The sequence below is a fragment of the Ptychodera flava genome, assembly GCF_041260155.1.
Source record: "Ptychodera flava strain L36383 chromosome 3 unlocalized genomic scaffold, AS_Pfla_20210202 Scaffold_25__1_contigs__length_14229661_pilon, whole genome shotgun sequence".
In the NCBI taxonomy this organism is placed as follows: domain Eukaryota; kingdom Metazoa; phylum Hemichordata; class Enteropneusta; family Ptychoderidae; genus Ptychodera; species Ptychodera flava.
Genome location: NW_027248279.1, coordinates 7,027,388 through 7,044,521, shown reverse-complemented (window position 1 = coordinate 7,044,521; position 17,134 = coordinate 7,027,388). Strand labels below are relative to the sequence as shown.

The window sequence follows — 17,134 nt, the reverse complement described above, 5'->3', positions numbered from 1 at the left end:
CTGCCATTCCTGCTCTGACCACGGCATATTACTGTGAGGAAAGTATGAGCAAAGGTTCAAAACTTTTCAGTGTCAAGGTTTGTACCTTATGGTTTAAACAATAAGAATGTCAGCAGTATAAAAGGGGGCTTTCTGTCCTGAGAGCAATCATCAACTGGAACCAAATAATCAGTTATTGAGTTTAAATCGTATTTAATTTCTTTCAGTTATGTTTGACTTAATTTTTTTTTTCCTTTATTTGTGATTTGTATTTCATTTTTTTTGCAAAGTTTGGTTTTTGTGTTTATTTAGGTAAAAGGGATTTGGAAATAAATATGCAACTTGCCTTCGCATACATGGATAGCAATGATTCATAGAGTGAAACCATTGACCCAGGCCGGGCATGCATTTCATTTGATCAAACTCAAAATGCATCCTGTACACAGATCTTGAATCCATACCAGTTCAAACAAGCTCTTGAAATTAAATTTTTCTTGCTTTTTAAAGTCCCCAATAGCTGCACATTTTATGCATTATTTTGATGATTTTATTTTCGAACCAAGTTGATTCGTGTTAATGTGATGACTGAAGGACATGTACAGAAGTATCACTGCCAGTTGATTTGGACCATATCTACACACTTCAACAGGTTAAATGATAAACGGGTGCCACACTCATGAAATGGTGCCCCCATTGAAAAGTACAAAAAATGCACTATTTCCTGCACGTACACATCCTGATCATATAAGAAACAAGCATTATGCAATTTAGTTGAATGCCCAACGCACAATGGTACACAATTAGTTTTTGAAAATGGCAAGAAATCTAAAGTGATGTTCAAACGTTTGAATTTACATGCCACTTTCAACACTTAGACATTGCTATACACTTTTTCAGTCTTTAATGGGTCTTATTTAAAGAAAACTGAGAAAACAGGCCATGTTTTGAGATCGATTAATTACACATTCACAGCTACTGGGGCTTTAAAAGAAATGTCTGTCTTTAACTATTAGCTCCCATTAGCTATAGTTTACCGGTACCAACTAAGTGTAGTCCCATTAAAATTGTGTCTGTGTGCTGGCAACAAAGAAAGTTGCTTGCTTTCAGTTAGGTTTGTGCCTTTCCAATCTCATGATAATAGTTGACATTTCAATAGTTACATGACTTTAACACCATCAGAGTCTATCAACATACAGTCACATTCCTCAACGACAACGTATTGTATTGTGTATTTTGCTGAAACTCAGTTGAAACAACATTGAAATGCAATGCACAACTTAAGCATCAAGCCACTGATGAAAACGTCTAAGTTGAGGACTTTTGTCAAATGTAGTTGAAAACTTGGCCATTGCTGCAGGAGCACATCTTTCTGTAATTATGAACAGTACATACAGAAATCCATCATCAGAAAATACAGGAAATGGTTATGTTTGTCAATGCTGCTTGGCGGAGACTGCTGACTGGATGTAATTTCAATAGTCTCAGAAGGGGGACGTTGCAATGCAATGGTTTAAGGTTGTCGAAGTGTTGCAAATTAAAAAAGAATGTTGTTTACATTGATAGTTGTAATCCATGTGGACAGTTGAGAAAATGAGTATTTTGCGCACAAATATAACTGATGTATTCTTTGAGGTGATGACTGCACCCAACTTTCACCAGTGTTGTTTCACATGGCCCTGTCGTTGAGGGCGTACATCAACCCTGCTCACTCTCACCAGCTCTTTGCACATTCCTCTTGACTATTGGACATTTCATTTCACTTCCCACTCCTGAATATCAAACTTTTCCAACTCTCCTTTTCCTGTTATTCTTGCCAGAGAGAAAACAAGATACTGTCACCCCTCAATGTTTAATGAAAAATTTATTTTAGTAATATCAAGAAACCATGCAGCTTGCAAAGTTAATGTTCTGGTCTCAAACTGTATGATAGTTTTGACATATAAACCGGAAAACAAGAAGCATTTATAAACTTTTATGCCAAACATAATCAATAATGAAATATTTGAAGTTTATCATTGACAAACACGTTTCGCTGTCAGATGTCTGTTTTGCATCATTGAACTGAGAGAACATTGAAGGAAATTCATGAATCAAAAACATCTTGGATGTAAAATCAGCAAAATGCTTGTACCAGCTCTTAACTCTTTTTTGACATCTGTTAGTTTTCTGTGTCCTTAACTTCACTTTCCAAACACACTTTAAATTCTGAAGACCGTGTTTACTCATTGAGAACCCCAGTCTAGTGTGACAACGACACAACCTTGCATAAAAAACAGTCTTGGTGATGCACTTTTACCGTACCGTACTTGGTCCCATTCTCTCCTTTCTAAGGATACTCTGTTCTGAACTTCATTCAAATGATCTACTGACTGTGCCCTCCTTCCAGGGAATACGCTGAGCTGCCCTCCTTTCTAAGGATGCCCATCGTCCGCTCGCACGGCTCGTTAGCCAGACAAGAGTCTTCCACTAACCACGCCGCGTGGGATACCGCCACTATATTGCGTTAAGGGAGTTGGATGGAATTAGAAAATCAGGCGGACCAATCAGAGCACGCGTTACAAGTCCCGGGAAATCCGAGATGGTGCCGGCTAAGTGTAGAGCATGCGACTGCGACCTAGGCCCTAGAGATTGACGAACGATCTTCACATCAACGTTTCCAAGGGACTTACTTGGCGTTTTAAGCAAATTTTGCGGACAACTGAAAGAGCATGTGGGATCTAAGTACATTTGCAAGCCATGCTTCGCCAAAGTAAATACTTTAGCGAAGCTGCAAGACAGTGTCAAGAATTTACGTACTCGCGTTGAAAATGTGTAAGAAGAATTTAGCATGAAATTTAAACAGCGACCACGAATACTTCTAAATGTAACACCAAGAAAAAGTGGAAAAAAGACTTATACTACCACATTCGTAGTAACCGATTATCTGATTGGCTATTTACTGGTCACATACAGTCATGTGGTGGCGCTTTAAAAGACGATCTAGGGGGTCGATCAGCCAAGGTCTGATTTCGGGAAGCATCAAATTGCCCGGAGAGGAGACCTTGGCAAGTAAAGATTAAGGATGCCCTGTGCTGCTCTCCTTTGAAAAGATATGCTATACTGCCCTCCTTTATAGGGATATGCTGTGCTGCCCTCCTTTCTAGGGATACACTGTGCTGCCCTCTTTTCTACAGATGTCCAGTGCTGCCCTCTTTTATGAGGACATTTTGTTCTGCCCTCCTTTCTACGAATACGGTCTGCTGCCAATCAGTTCATTAACCTTCATTGTGCCTTCATTTATTCCAGTTCAGCCAAAGTGCGTAAATTCTTTGCACTTCAAACTCTCAAAATTCCCAAAAACAAAATTAGAACTAATTTGGGATAATGAGATAGTGTGTACTAACAACGTTGGTATAATCTACAAATGTAAGCTCATCTGCTTTTTCTTTTTATGTCATTACATCGGTTTTTATGGGTAATTTGTAATATTGCAATTTTTAGCTGTGGGGTACCTAACGATTTTGATGAATTTGAACAATTAAAAGATCCTTTAATCCCAAATTCGTTCCAATCATGTTCAAAACAGGTCGGTAAGCAGTAATAAAACAAACACACACTATAACACAACATCCATTTGCCTTTTATATTGCATTTTTTTTTCTTTTCATACAATACATGCACGTATTTAACTATGTTTCTGGAGGGTACCATTCAAAGTCACCATATGGCTCGATGGTTGCAGTATAACTGCCCTGAAAAAGTAGTTGTAGTAAAGTATAAGTCATTGCTTTGTTTTCAACAGAATATCTCCAAAGCATGAAAATTCCGAAAGAAAAGTCTCTGTTTCCTCAAATCTGAAAAGCTACACACAAGGTGATGTAAAACAAAGAATTTACTTACTCTGGCCTCACCCAAACACCATGACATAATCACCTCATGACAGAGTGTTATGGAAATAAACTGATACGCCCCATGTCAGGGTTCAGCTTCGGTTGATGACCCCAACTGATAGGGTCAATGAATACACAAGTAGTGGACTGTAGTTCATGCGAGGTGAGTCCTTTTTTAACGCTTAAAAACAATATGACATGTTCTTCAGCATCCAATTCAGAACAGTTCAGCTGTTTTGATAAAAGGCACTATTTTATTTATATATTTATTTATTAAACTTCATCACTGGCAAACAAAGACAAAGAACGGACTAGACTAGCATTTGCTATTTTCCGTTTCCATTTACCCTTTATCACAGCACAACTCAGATGTACATTCATCATTGAATTGTAATATTATTATGATTAAGGGTAATAAAGATTATTATTATTATTAGAAAACACAATGACAAACAACGAACTCACCAGGAGTGACACTCAACACTAGAATAAAATGGCGGCCAGTGAAAGGTTGAGACAAACAGGTGACGAGCACCTCCATAACTGCCCCACCACACATTAAAAATTGAAAAATAAAAAACAACATGGCACATAACATAATGCACAATAAAAAACAAATTTAATATACAGTAAAAAACAAAGTCAGCAGCTGTGGAACAGTAAAACAGCACGAGTGCAGCACAGCCCTTATCAGGGTGGACCCTGATGAATTAAGCATAATATGAACCTATACATTTAACGGCATGGATCATGCGTCTGATTGTCTTGCCAGGAAATTTACTTACTAAATTACAATTTCAATGGAAAACAAATAATCTTCTTACAGGCTAGAACAAACTTGTTTCCTTGGATTGAGTCCCCTACCATCAACACAGACCTGATGTACAGAACAATATAATCTATCAACTAGTGATCATACAAGGGCAGCCTGCATACAACCATGGAAGCTAAACGCAGAGTGCAGGAACACACCAAGATCATGGAATAACATTGCCCTCAATCGGTATGTCAAGGCTGTTGGTATGATACACTATAAAACACTGATACTATTTGTCATGACTGAAATTATTTCAGAGTAATGATACACAGAATGGACACTTTGTGATTATTTCAGAGTAATGGCATACAAGATAGAAGTAGCTGAAATACCAGCATTGCTGAAGGTTTTGGAAACATGGAAGCTGGATTGCTACAACACTTATCATATCATACAGAACTGCTACAAACCAAAAACAAATACCCGTATCTGGAGGATATCTTTGTGGATACCAAAGATGTTGCAGAGATGACAAGTGTGGTTGCAATTTGGTACCAAGACATTGACCCTCCTGAAAAATGGCATTTTGTTTTCACTCTAAATGACAAGAGACTGAATGTTCTGATCAGAATGCCTGGGGTCATCACCATGACAACAGGTATTGCAATCAGGTTCCAGTGTGAGGGGTCAAGCGTTCAAACAGTTACAAATCTAGTTTCCAAGGAAATGGGTCTACAGCCGAGTAGTGTTTATCACATGCATAGCTACATTCACAATAACTTGGAAGAAGTTAGAGCGTACATCTCAAACAGACCAATTCCACCAAACTTTAAAATAGCACCTCTAGAAGTTAAACACGCTAAGATGCTGCAGGCCTGTCGTAAGCCTACGCATCCATTACAGAGATACGAATATGTTATCAGAAGTTATTACACTATGGCTATCTATGATGATCAAGACGCACCCATCGCTTGGGTCGCTGTTAAGGAATATGGAGACATAGGTATGACGTACACCACACCCGGTTACCGTCGCCGAGGGTTTGCCAGTCTTCTGACTGCTATTGCTACTAAAGAGTTGCTTGAACGTGATGATGTTCCATATATTAAAATTGAAACAGACAACAAAACATCCATTGACATGCATACAAAGCTAGGATTTCAGCAATATGGTCATGTGACTGCTGTTATCTATTGACATGTTGCCATACACAATGTACATTTGTTCATGAACAGAAATGTTTATACAGCAAGCACTAAAAAATTTCATTGGAAGATCTGCACCTTCAGTCTAAGTTGAAGATCAGAGACGTAATATATTATCAACGCCTTTTATACATGATTGCATTTGGTATAGTCACTATTATTATACATGTAAATAATTATTACAATTAGACTAAAATAAAAATTCGCTGTTTTTTACAAAATTTATTGCTGCATGCATCACTGTGAACTGTGCCTAAATCCCTCCTAAATGAAAGACATGGCCGCAATGATATTTTCAAAAACAATGCATGAGTAGTAGAGAGCCCTTTCAATTTATTGAACTACATCTCCTTCCACATGAAATTTGTTGAAAACTGGTAAAAGCCAAGTTTTCCTTGCCAATTTCATAAAGACCCTTCTATTTTTGAATTTCTTATCAAAAGCTTTTGATGACAATGTTTCACATGCATCCTGATCTAGAGCTGTTCACGCTGTCACACACAAGTTACTTGTGAGTGGTTATTTTATTTGATCATTGGACCTATCTGTCAATTTGCTTAATCTAGCATGCACCTCAAAAGTGAGTTATAAACCTTTGCTCAAACTTTCCTCAATGAAGCTTTTGACAGTTCTCCTACCAAATCAAATTGGGGGTCACCAAGCAAAATTTGGTACAAGAGAGACAAATTACCTGAGATTTCCTAATATTTGAAATTCTGTGTTAACTCTAGAAAGCAAATAAAATTTTCACTTAAAAAAAATTAAAACAGTGAAAAGTATTTTTGCACCAAGAGCTTTAAAATAAGGCCCAAAAGGTGGTAGATTAGAAAAGAATTAAAAAAGTTTGAGAGTCCAAATATCTGTCCCTGAGGCGCATTCTACCTTAACATATATTATGTAAATCCTAAAACAAAGGTATTACATCTTCTAACCAGCTACAGGTTAGAACAAAACTTTAGCCTACATACAGATATCATATATCCCAACCCGCACATCAATATAAACAGCACTACTGTCACATTAGGTGACAGACAATAACAGCAGTGAACAGGAGTTCAATCTTATACTCTCTATGTTTAGAACAATTTTTCAGAAAATCAAAGTTTTAGGGTATTTTCCAGTGAATCTCACGTAAACCCATCTTAAACCTCCTGAAGTTGTAATGGACTGTCACCAATAGATGTGTTTTTCTGTCAAGATCTTTAGCTTTGCTGTCAACAATACAAAGTTTATAGGACAAAAGTTTATGTTTGCATATTGTTATCAAAGTGTTCTCTACATGTACTTTCACTGTGAATGTCATATCTCCTCCATGGCATCAGGAATAGTTATGCCCCCATCAGTATGGTGTTATTGGTTGTTTATTGCATTTAGACACAAAACCTTCCCCTTCATCCAATAACGTAAGTACCTTAAGCATGGAGACAAATATTTCAATTTTGCAAATTATCAGTTTTTTCTTCCAACACTGTGAATATTATTCCCCCGCCCCTCTTGTGGCATCAGTGATAGTTATAGCCCCTCCCCCTCCATCAGTTTGGTGTTAGTGGTCGTATATATATTGCATTTTACCCAAAGCACTGCTCTCTTTGTCCAATAACATTAGTCCCTTTAGGGCAAGGATAATATTTCATTTTTGCATATTGTTATCAAAGTGTTCTCTGTTAACAATGTGAATATCACTTCCCCCTTCATGGCTTCCACAGTAAGTGAGGCTACCCACAATTCCCCTTGATTTGTTCACTCAGACATTTTTTGCTAAGGGCTTTTTCAATTTTATCAGTTTCATAACAATTTTTAACTTACAATTTAAGTTCAGGATTATTTGTTGAAACTATGTTCCAAAATTATTGATTATGTTTAAAATTCAAGAGTAAATTGAATGAGAAGTCGATGTTTGGAGGTGCTAAAAATTGCACACTTGTCAAGATAAAGTTATCAGCAACTAAGATGGTCTCATCATACCACCTGTCAGACATGCAAATTTCCTTTGTTATGAACATTAAAAAAAATCAATACCCTTTCTTTTGCCAACACAGATGCAACTTATTCCCTTAGTTTCCTTGAAAATATTGTGTATGGCTGTCAAAAATCTATGTCGACAAAATTACAAAATTGCTATCTCCTCCGTGGAAAAGGGGTTGATCTTCTCATTATTCACAGTGAGAAATCAGAAAATTATGATTATCAGAACTATGTTGCCAGAATTTTGTAATATGGACCGTGTTGTTCTCTGTAGAGAAGAAATTTGCTTCAGTTCAGTGAGTGATCTCAGTGTGTACAGATCATGGTGAATTGTGGGTAGCCTCACTTCCTGTGGCTTCCCCCCAACTTCGTCCAATAACATATGTACTCAAAGCATGAGGACAATTTTTCACTTTTGCATATTTTCATCAATGTGTTCTCTACTCACACTGTGAATATCATATCCCCCTTCATGGCATCACTGATAATTATAGCCCCCATTCAGTATGGTGCTGGTGCTTGTATATTGCTTTCTACACAACCCCCCCCCCTTTCATCCAATAACATAAGTCCCTTAAACATGAGGACAATATTTCATTTTTGCATATTGTTATCAAAGTGTTCTCTACTGACACTGTGAATATCATAACCCCTTCATGGCATCAGAGATAATTATAGGCCCCGCCTTCAGTATGGTGCTAGTGCTTGTATATCATGCATTGTACACAAAGCCCCCTCCCCCCTAGTCAAATAACATAAGTCCCTGAGTAAGCGTGAGGACAATATTTCACTTTTTCATATTGTTATCAAAATGTTTTCTACTATCACTGTGAATGTCATATCCCCTTCAAAGCATTGGTAAAAGTTATATGCTCCCTTCAGTCTTTTTGCTTGTATATTTTGTATATTCTCCATTGTACAGAAAGCCAACCCCATTTCAGCTAAAACATAATTCCCTGAACTTGAAGATAATATTTCATTTATTGATATTTGTATAATGTGTTCTCTAATAAAAGTGTGGATATCTTGTCGCCATTCAGCATCAGTGAAAGCTCATGTTTCTGTCTGGTCGTGTACATGTATATATCATGGTAGGCACAAACTAAAACAATTTAATTTTGTCAAAGGTCAAAGTTTATGCCTGCTATGTTTAGAAAATAGTTATGAGTAATAGTAGTGTAAATATCTATGTGTCATTTGTCCCAAGCTACTTCTTCCTTCACCTCTCGCCTCCCACTTCATTTTAGTTTTTCCCCTAATTTGGGATAATTGGATAGTGTAGTATAAATGTTGGTACAATCTAGACATGTAAATTCATCTACTTTTCTTTTTCTGCAATACACCTGTTTTTATGAGTAATTTGTAATATTACAGCTTTCAGCTGTGGAAAAACCCAAGCTTTTGATAAATTTGAACAATTCAAAGATCAAAGTCTCCCCGATTCACTTCAATCAATGTTCAAAACAGGTGGGTAAGCATTCATAAAACACACACACACATGGTACACACTATTAACACAACATCCATCTGCCTTTTATTTTGCATAATTTTCTTTTTATACAATACATGCATTTACGTAACTATGTTTCTGGAGGGTATACCATTTAAAGTTACCATATGGTTCGATGGTTGCAGTATAACTGCCCTGAAAATGTATTTGTAGTCAAGGCTTTGTTTTCAACAGAATATCTCCAAAGCATAAAACTTCCGAAATAAACCTAAAAAAATAAAATCTGAAAACCTACACACAGGGTGATGTTTAACAAAGAGTTTACTTACTCTGGCCTCGCCCAATAGCTTAAATCAGCTCATGACAGACATGTAGTTGAGGTGAACTGATACAGCCCATATATCAGGGATCAACTTCAGTTGATGACCCCAACTGATAGGGTCATGGAAACACACGCAAGCAGTGGACTGTAGTGCATGTGACGGGTGAGTCTTTCTTTAATGTGTAAAAATAACATGACATGTTCGTCCGCATCCAATTCAGAATGGTTCAGCTGTTTTGATAAAAGGCGATAAATAGTGCATCAGAGATGCCATTCAGTCTGCTTTTATCTCTTACGGCCAGGGGACTGTCAAAAGATCAACAGTTGACAAAGAAACCACCACCATATTTATGTGCTGGTTTGAGTGAATTTAATTGTTATCTGGTATAGACAATCTTGATTTGTGATGGAATCACCACAGTGACTGTGAATTGTAAAAAAGCCTTTATCAGTATTGAGGGAGCAGAACCTGACCAAATTAAGAGTAATATTAAGCTATATACCATTAATCCAGATGCAATGTAATATCATATCAAGGCCAGTTCATTGCGTGGCATTTTGAAAGCCCCAGACAGGCTGTCTCATGTGATTTTCCCATTGTCTACATTGAATGTGTCTCTTTCATCCAAAGTCCTCTATACGTGTGTTCTAAAAAGACTCTGAGTTCAAATACCATAGAAGTTATATACACAAAGTGTGGAAACACACCAGGATCATGGAATAATAATAATAATAATAATAATAATAATAATAATATTTTATTGCTTGCTTGTAAATATAGGATTTACGTCACATTTATGGCAATAAAAGTGTAATACAAAAATAAGTTCAAATTTTTCTTCAATGAAGATAAAGTATTACAGTATAATAATAGTAGCTAATAATAAATATAACTAGGTATTTCTTTGTTTATATAAAGTAAAAATCTGCGAGTTGTTCATTAAAAGATAACTCTTGTTTTGTTAGTAGAGAAATAAGCATTAACATTGCCATCAGTCAGCATGTCAAGGTCGTTGGCCTGATACATATAAAACACTAATACTTCTTGTCATGACTTTGAAATTATTTCAGAGTAATGATACACAGGATGGACACTGTGATTATTTCAGAGTAATGATACACAGGATGGACACTTTGTGATCATTTCAGAGTAATGGCATACAAGATAGAAGTAGCTGAAATACCAGCATTGCTGAAGGTTTTGGAAACATGGAAGCTGGAATGCTACAACACTTATCATATCATACAGAACTGTTACAAAACTAAAAACAAATACCCGTATCTGGAGGATATCTTTGTGGATACCAAAGATGTTGTAGAGATGACAAGTGTGGTTGCAATTTGGTACCAAGACATTGACCCTCCTGAAAAATGGCATTTTGTTTTCACTCTAAATGACAAGAGACTGAACATTCTGATAAGAACACCTGGGGTCATCACAATTAAAACAGGTATCAAAATCACGTTCCGGTGTGAGGGGTCAAGCGTTCAAGTAGTTACAGATCTAGTTTCCAAGGAAATGGGTCTTCAGCCAAGTCGTGTTCATCACATGTATACCTACATCCATAATAACTTGGAAGAAGTTAGAGCGTACATCTCAAACAGACCAATTCCACCAAACTTTAAAATAGCACCTCTAGAAGTTAAACATGCCGAGATGCTGCAGGCTTATAGAAAGCCAACGTATCCATTACAGAGATATGAAAATCTTATCAGATTTCATTACACTATGGCTGTCTACAATGACCAAGACAATCCAATCGCATGGGTCGCTGTGAAGGAATATGGAGACATAGGTTACACATCCACCAAGCCCGGTTACCGCCGCCGAGGGTTTGCCAGTCTTCTGATCGCTATTGCTACTAAAGAGTTGCATGAACGTGACGAGGTTCCATATGTTAAAATTGACACAGACAACAAACATTCCATTGACATGCATACCAAGCTGGGATTTCAGCAACGTGATGGTGATACCAATACTATTTTCTATTGACATGTTGTCATACATACTGTACATTTGTTCATGAATACAATTACTATACAGCAAGCATAAAAGCATAAAAAATTCCATGGGAAGATCTGCATCTTCAGTCTCAGATGAAGATCAGAGAGATAATATATTATTAACATCTTTTACTTGGTTGCATTTGGCAGTCACAATTTGATTCAATTGGCCACCATCCCCGTGTTAACTCTATGGGGAAAAATACAATTTTTAATTTTTTGAAAAACTAAGACAGTGAACAATTTGGTTATACCAAAAGCTTTAAATGAGCCCCACAAGTGGTAGATATGTATCTGTCCCTGAGGAGCATTCTATCTTAACAGATTATTACGGTATATGTAAATCCTGTAAACAAATGTATTACATCTTCTAACCAGCTACAGGTTAGACCCAAACTTCAGCTACAAACAGATACCCTACTTGTATATCCCAACCCAAATATCAATCTAGAGAGCATTACTGTCACATTAGGTGACAGACAATAACAGCAGTGAACAGGAGTTTGAACTTATACTCTTTATGTTTAGAACAATTTTTCAGAAAATCAAAGTTTTCAGGTATTTTCCAGTGAATATAAAGTAAACCATCTTAAAGTTGCTGAAGTTGTATTGGTATCACAATAGATGTGTTTCTTTGTCAAGATCTTTTGAAATATTTGCACTGTCACCCTTTTTTTTTTCATTATTCTGAGGTACTATTTCTCCAGACTATGTCGCACGAAAGCTTGAGTGGGTAACACTGATGATGACTAAGTAGCATTAGCATCCTTTGGCCTTTTTTTATTTATGTTCTTTTGGTTGATATTTTGAAAACGTATCCAAGGTCATGGCATAAGATCCAATCACTCTTGGATGTCCAAAGTACCTCAGAGACCAAGGCATCACAGCAGTTTTCTGGAGGATTACATAGCAAAACTTGCCAGACTAAACTGCAGAGGCGTATACCATGAAATTAGCTGTCAAAAGATGCAAAAAATCACAAGACCATGACAACTTTACGGTGCCATACGTGTAGTAAAATTTGTAAAATTTTGTATAAAATTGTAACAAGGTGTAAAAATTATAGGTACAAGAGAGATCAAAATAAAGGTGGATCAGACTAAACCTGCAGTAAACAAAACCCTGGGTGCAAAGCAGAGAAAATGATAGTTTGCAATACTGTATTTAGTGAAAATCTACAACACTGGAAGCAATACTGGCAGTGCCCTGACCAAATAAAGCATCTGTTCAGTTTGAACACACATATATACATGAACCATTGTTGTTGTTTTGAAAATACATTATTTGGTAAACATTTTGAGAACAAGGACAGCAACTATGGCGAGACATGCTGTTTTTTTTGAAAATTTGGTCTGGTTTCACGAAATGAGTGAGAGAGAATTGCTTAATCGTCCTCAACATTTGATTTAAGAAGCATACTGGTATTATGCAATTTCCTTTTCCAAGCCTGTTCAGTGTAACAGCAACTGGAAAATACTTCCCCTGTATTTGTTGGTACAGGGGATTCAAAAGCAGTTCTGAACACATCTACTGATTTTACTGTGAATTCCAAAAGAATGTGTGGATGTCAGATCAAGACTTCAACAAGCTTCGAAATCTGCTAAGAAGATCCTGTCAATGAAAGAGTGCAATTTACAATAGATATAAATACTCAAATACATATTCAGTATTATGCAGTATTACATGTTTCGAAGCTCCATATAAATATACTGTTTATTTGTTTGTCAGAACCACAGTTTTCTTTAATCTAAACAACTTTCTTTGTTACTGTGGTATACTGCAAATTAACTCTGCAGCCATTTCTTCGAATATCCTAACTCGCTGAAGTGCAACTGTTTCACCATTGTTGTGTTTAAGGCCTGGAAATGCTTACATTATCACTAAGTATTTCACATTGTTGATGAAGGTCGGGTACAATATGCAGTGCAACACAAGTTCTAAGGTGTAGTGCCATGTGACCTTTGAACTTATGGCAGCAGTTTGATAGGCAAGACCAACAAAAGTTAATAAAGGTGGTAAGACAGACAAACAAGGCCAAAAAAATAGGTTTGTTTCTGGTCATTGACATGTGGCAAAAATGATGCGGCGACGTAATTTTTTTTCAAATTTTTTTTAAACTTTTGGTGGAATTTGATTCATTTGCCCCCTTTTTCCACGGGGGCAAATGAAAACCAGCAAAAAAAAGAGTTGACGCGCACACTCTGAAGTGATGAGGGCAGTGACCAGAAACAAATCAATTTTTTTTTTTGGCCTAACTGGGTTCAGACTGATTCCTACAGCTTCCCCAACCCTGTTATGATTTCAGAAACTAAGTATTTTTTCAAATCATCCATTATAAATATTCAAAGTCTGAAACCTTTTTATTGCCGGGGTGAAAAGTGTCCACAAAATAAGCAACAGTCCTGGTGAAAGTGGACGTGATTGAAGGACTCTTCTCCGCCAAATAGGTCACGATTTAAGCGGTGAACATACAGGTTCATGAAGCTCTAATTTTTGACATTCAGTGGCATATGCTCTACTGTACACCAGCTGTAATGGCAGATCGTCCATGTAGCCGACACGAACACGAAGTGTCTGTTACCGGCTACCAAAAACTATGAAAAATTGTCAAGAAAGGGCTACAAAATCACTATCAGTTTTAAGTTGCAGGTAGAATAAGTCTGTGCCTTTGTATAAAATACTATAAAAATAGTAGAAAGTGAACAACCAGCTGAAAGTTAGTTGAGGAGACCTTAACCGCATATCATTTGCATCTCATTGTCGGCTACATGGACTGTGTGCCACTGTAATAGTATGCGTCCTACTTTTCTTAACCTTTTCACCCCCATTTCCCTGTATACAGGTCTACAATCGCCATGATAACAATGAGTTTGGGCCAAACTATGGTGGTGGAAGGGTTAAGGGTAAGTTGGCTTTGCAGAATTTACAATGAGAATTTTAATACTGAGACTCTCCAGCATTACTTGCAACAATTGATAAAAATCAGCATGCACTGAAACTTTTACAGGTCACCAGGTCACTCTGCAGGTCAGCCACCCTCTAGTCATTCATACATGTATGTATATAAACTATCATCAGACGAAACATTAAACCTATTGATAGCCACTGTGAGCTGTGACTCATCGTAGTGCATACTGGTAGGATGTGGGCACATGAACACATGAAAATACAGGAATTACATAGGCGTTGAAACGGTAAGCCATTACTAAGCCATAAGAATTTATTTTGATACAATCACCTTTTTCATCAGTTTCAGAAGGGTGGGAATTGAAATCATATCATCTGCAAAACTAAAGGAGTTTACTTCACTTCTCAGGCAATTCAATCACTAATTACAGCTAATCGTAAATTCTGTGCTCCAACAAAATTCTGTTTTTATATCCAGCATCATGATCAGTACATCCATTGTGAAGAAAATTTGCTCAGGAGTAAAGTGTTGGATGCAAATGAACATAAAAACTGGGAATAAAGAAGGAAACAGTGAACAATAACCTGACAAATATGTCTTGGCATCATTGACATGGGGTCAAGGCAAATTCATGTAGCAATTTAGGCTGTGATTGTGTCCATGGATGGCCATGTTTATCTATGTAAGCAGCATGTGTGATTGTGTTAAATGGCCTTGTTTATCTATGTATGCAGTAAGGGATGTGATGGTGTCCAATGGCCCTGTTTATCTACGTCACACCAGCATTTTAGACATCACTATGTGTATACTGATTAACAATGATCAGAGAGAAGTGACATGGTACAAAGTTGTCAAGTACAGCTTGTATGGTAAACAAGGTTAACAAATTGATTATGATTGTGCACTTATATAACGTACTACTGATAATTCACTCATTCATTCATTCATTCATTTATTAACTGAAATGTTGTGCTATCAAATTAGTTATGATACAGCACAGACTAGTTATTCACTTAATATTTATTTATTTAATATTTATTTATTTAGTAAAAGATTGATTTACCGACTGATCTCTTGTCAGCTGACAGACAAAACTTAAAGTGGGGGATGAAATAGTGAGTCCTATGCATTCAGTCAGTGATTATGGATTAAAATTTTGCCATACTTAGACAAAATGCATATTTAATGAGCTTGGTGTCACCAAACTCATTAAATATACATTTTGTCTAAGTATGATGTTGTCAAATGAAAGGAGTAAGTATGGGCCTGCTTTTAGCTCTTTGGTGTAACAGTTAAGAAACAAAATGTCAAAAAGGAAAGTTTAGTCACCAAAGTAAGTGTAGAAGTGAAGTTCACAAGATGAATTGGCATCGAACCTCCTTCCCCACATCTAAATATTTCCCTGTTTGAACCAGTGTAACAGTGCTGACTAGAACGCACTCTACATTTTTGCCAAGTTTCTTAGGCCCCCCCAAAAATTGACTTATTTCTGGTCAGCGCACGCATCACTTAAAGTGTGCACGTAAACTCTTTTTTTTTCTTGTTTTTCATTTGCCCCTATGGAAAAATGGGGGAAATCAAATTTCACCAAAAAAAAAAAAAAAATTGAAAAAAAAAATCGCATCGCCTCATCATTTGGCCATTATTTTGTAGATATTGTTTCTACTACTAGACAACCAGAGTCTTGTATTCTATTCCTGAAGTATATTCAGACACACAGTATGCAAAACACAGACAGATAAGGCCAAAAAAAAAAATAGGTTTGTTTCAATGACCAGAAACAAACCTATTATTTTTTTTGGCCTTATCTGTCTGTGTTTTGCATACTGTGTGTCTGAATATACTTCAGGGAATAGAAGAAGAAACTCTGGTTGTCTAGAAACAATAATAGCAACAAAATCATTAACCCCAGAATGATTTATCTGTTTATCAGAAATGAAAGTGACATCTTCTGACAAACTTTCAAAAAACATGATCATAGTTGCCCTCAGAATTCAATAATGACTTTACTACACTACTACAATATCGTCTGCGGATAAAGTACGGTAATATAATAATAATAATAAAGTAATAACAATAATTTTTTAAAATAGTTATAAAAAATTAATAAAATATTGAACAGGGAAAGACAAAAATGCTGATTGACAACAACAAAAAAAGAATGTTCTAAGAATCTTCTCCTCTATGCTGTCATCTTTTCATCAGATATGGCGCGTAAAGTGAAGTTGTGTGAAATCCCTGAACTCTTGAAGGCATTAAACCAATACAAACTGGATTGTTTCAGTACGTACAAACTTATAGAGAACAGCCATAGAACTAATGGCACATACCCACGAGTAGAGATCTTTGTGGACAATGAAGACATCAGCAAGCTTACCAGTGTGGTGGCTGTCTGGTATCAAGATTTCCCTCCAATTGAGAGATGGTATTTTGCCTTCACAACCAATACTGATGCACTGAAAATTCTGATCAGCAAACCCGGTGTTTTTCAGGTAGACAAGCATGCTCTGAACAGACTGGCTTGTGAAAAGTCTGCCATTCAGATTTTCTATGACCTAGTCACCAAAGAAATGGGTCTCCAAACCACTGAGGTTTTCGCCATGTGTATTTATACGAACAACAATCTTGAAATCATAGACGGACATTCCAAAAAAGATATTCCAGCAGGCTTTACA

The 17,134-nt window shown here is 36.6% G+C and overlaps 1 protein-coding gene and 1 long non-coding RNA gene across 2 annotated transcripts in view; one reads left to right on the top strand and one right to left on the bottom strand.

The window, feature by feature from the left end:
• The window catches only part of LOC139125324 (HAUS augmin-like complex subunit 5), a 106,804-nt gene that overhangs the window by 14,719 nt on the left and 74,951 nt on the right, over window positions 1–17,134 (bottom strand). The gene's annotated exons all lie outside the window — the stretch shown is intronic.
• On the top strand, window positions 9,480–12,806 carry LOC139125326 (uncharacterized). Its single transcript, XR_011550195.1, has 2 exons — window positions 9,480–9,710; window positions 10,697–12,806. It is a non-coding gene; the product is annotated as an uncharacterized lncRNA (long non-coding RNA).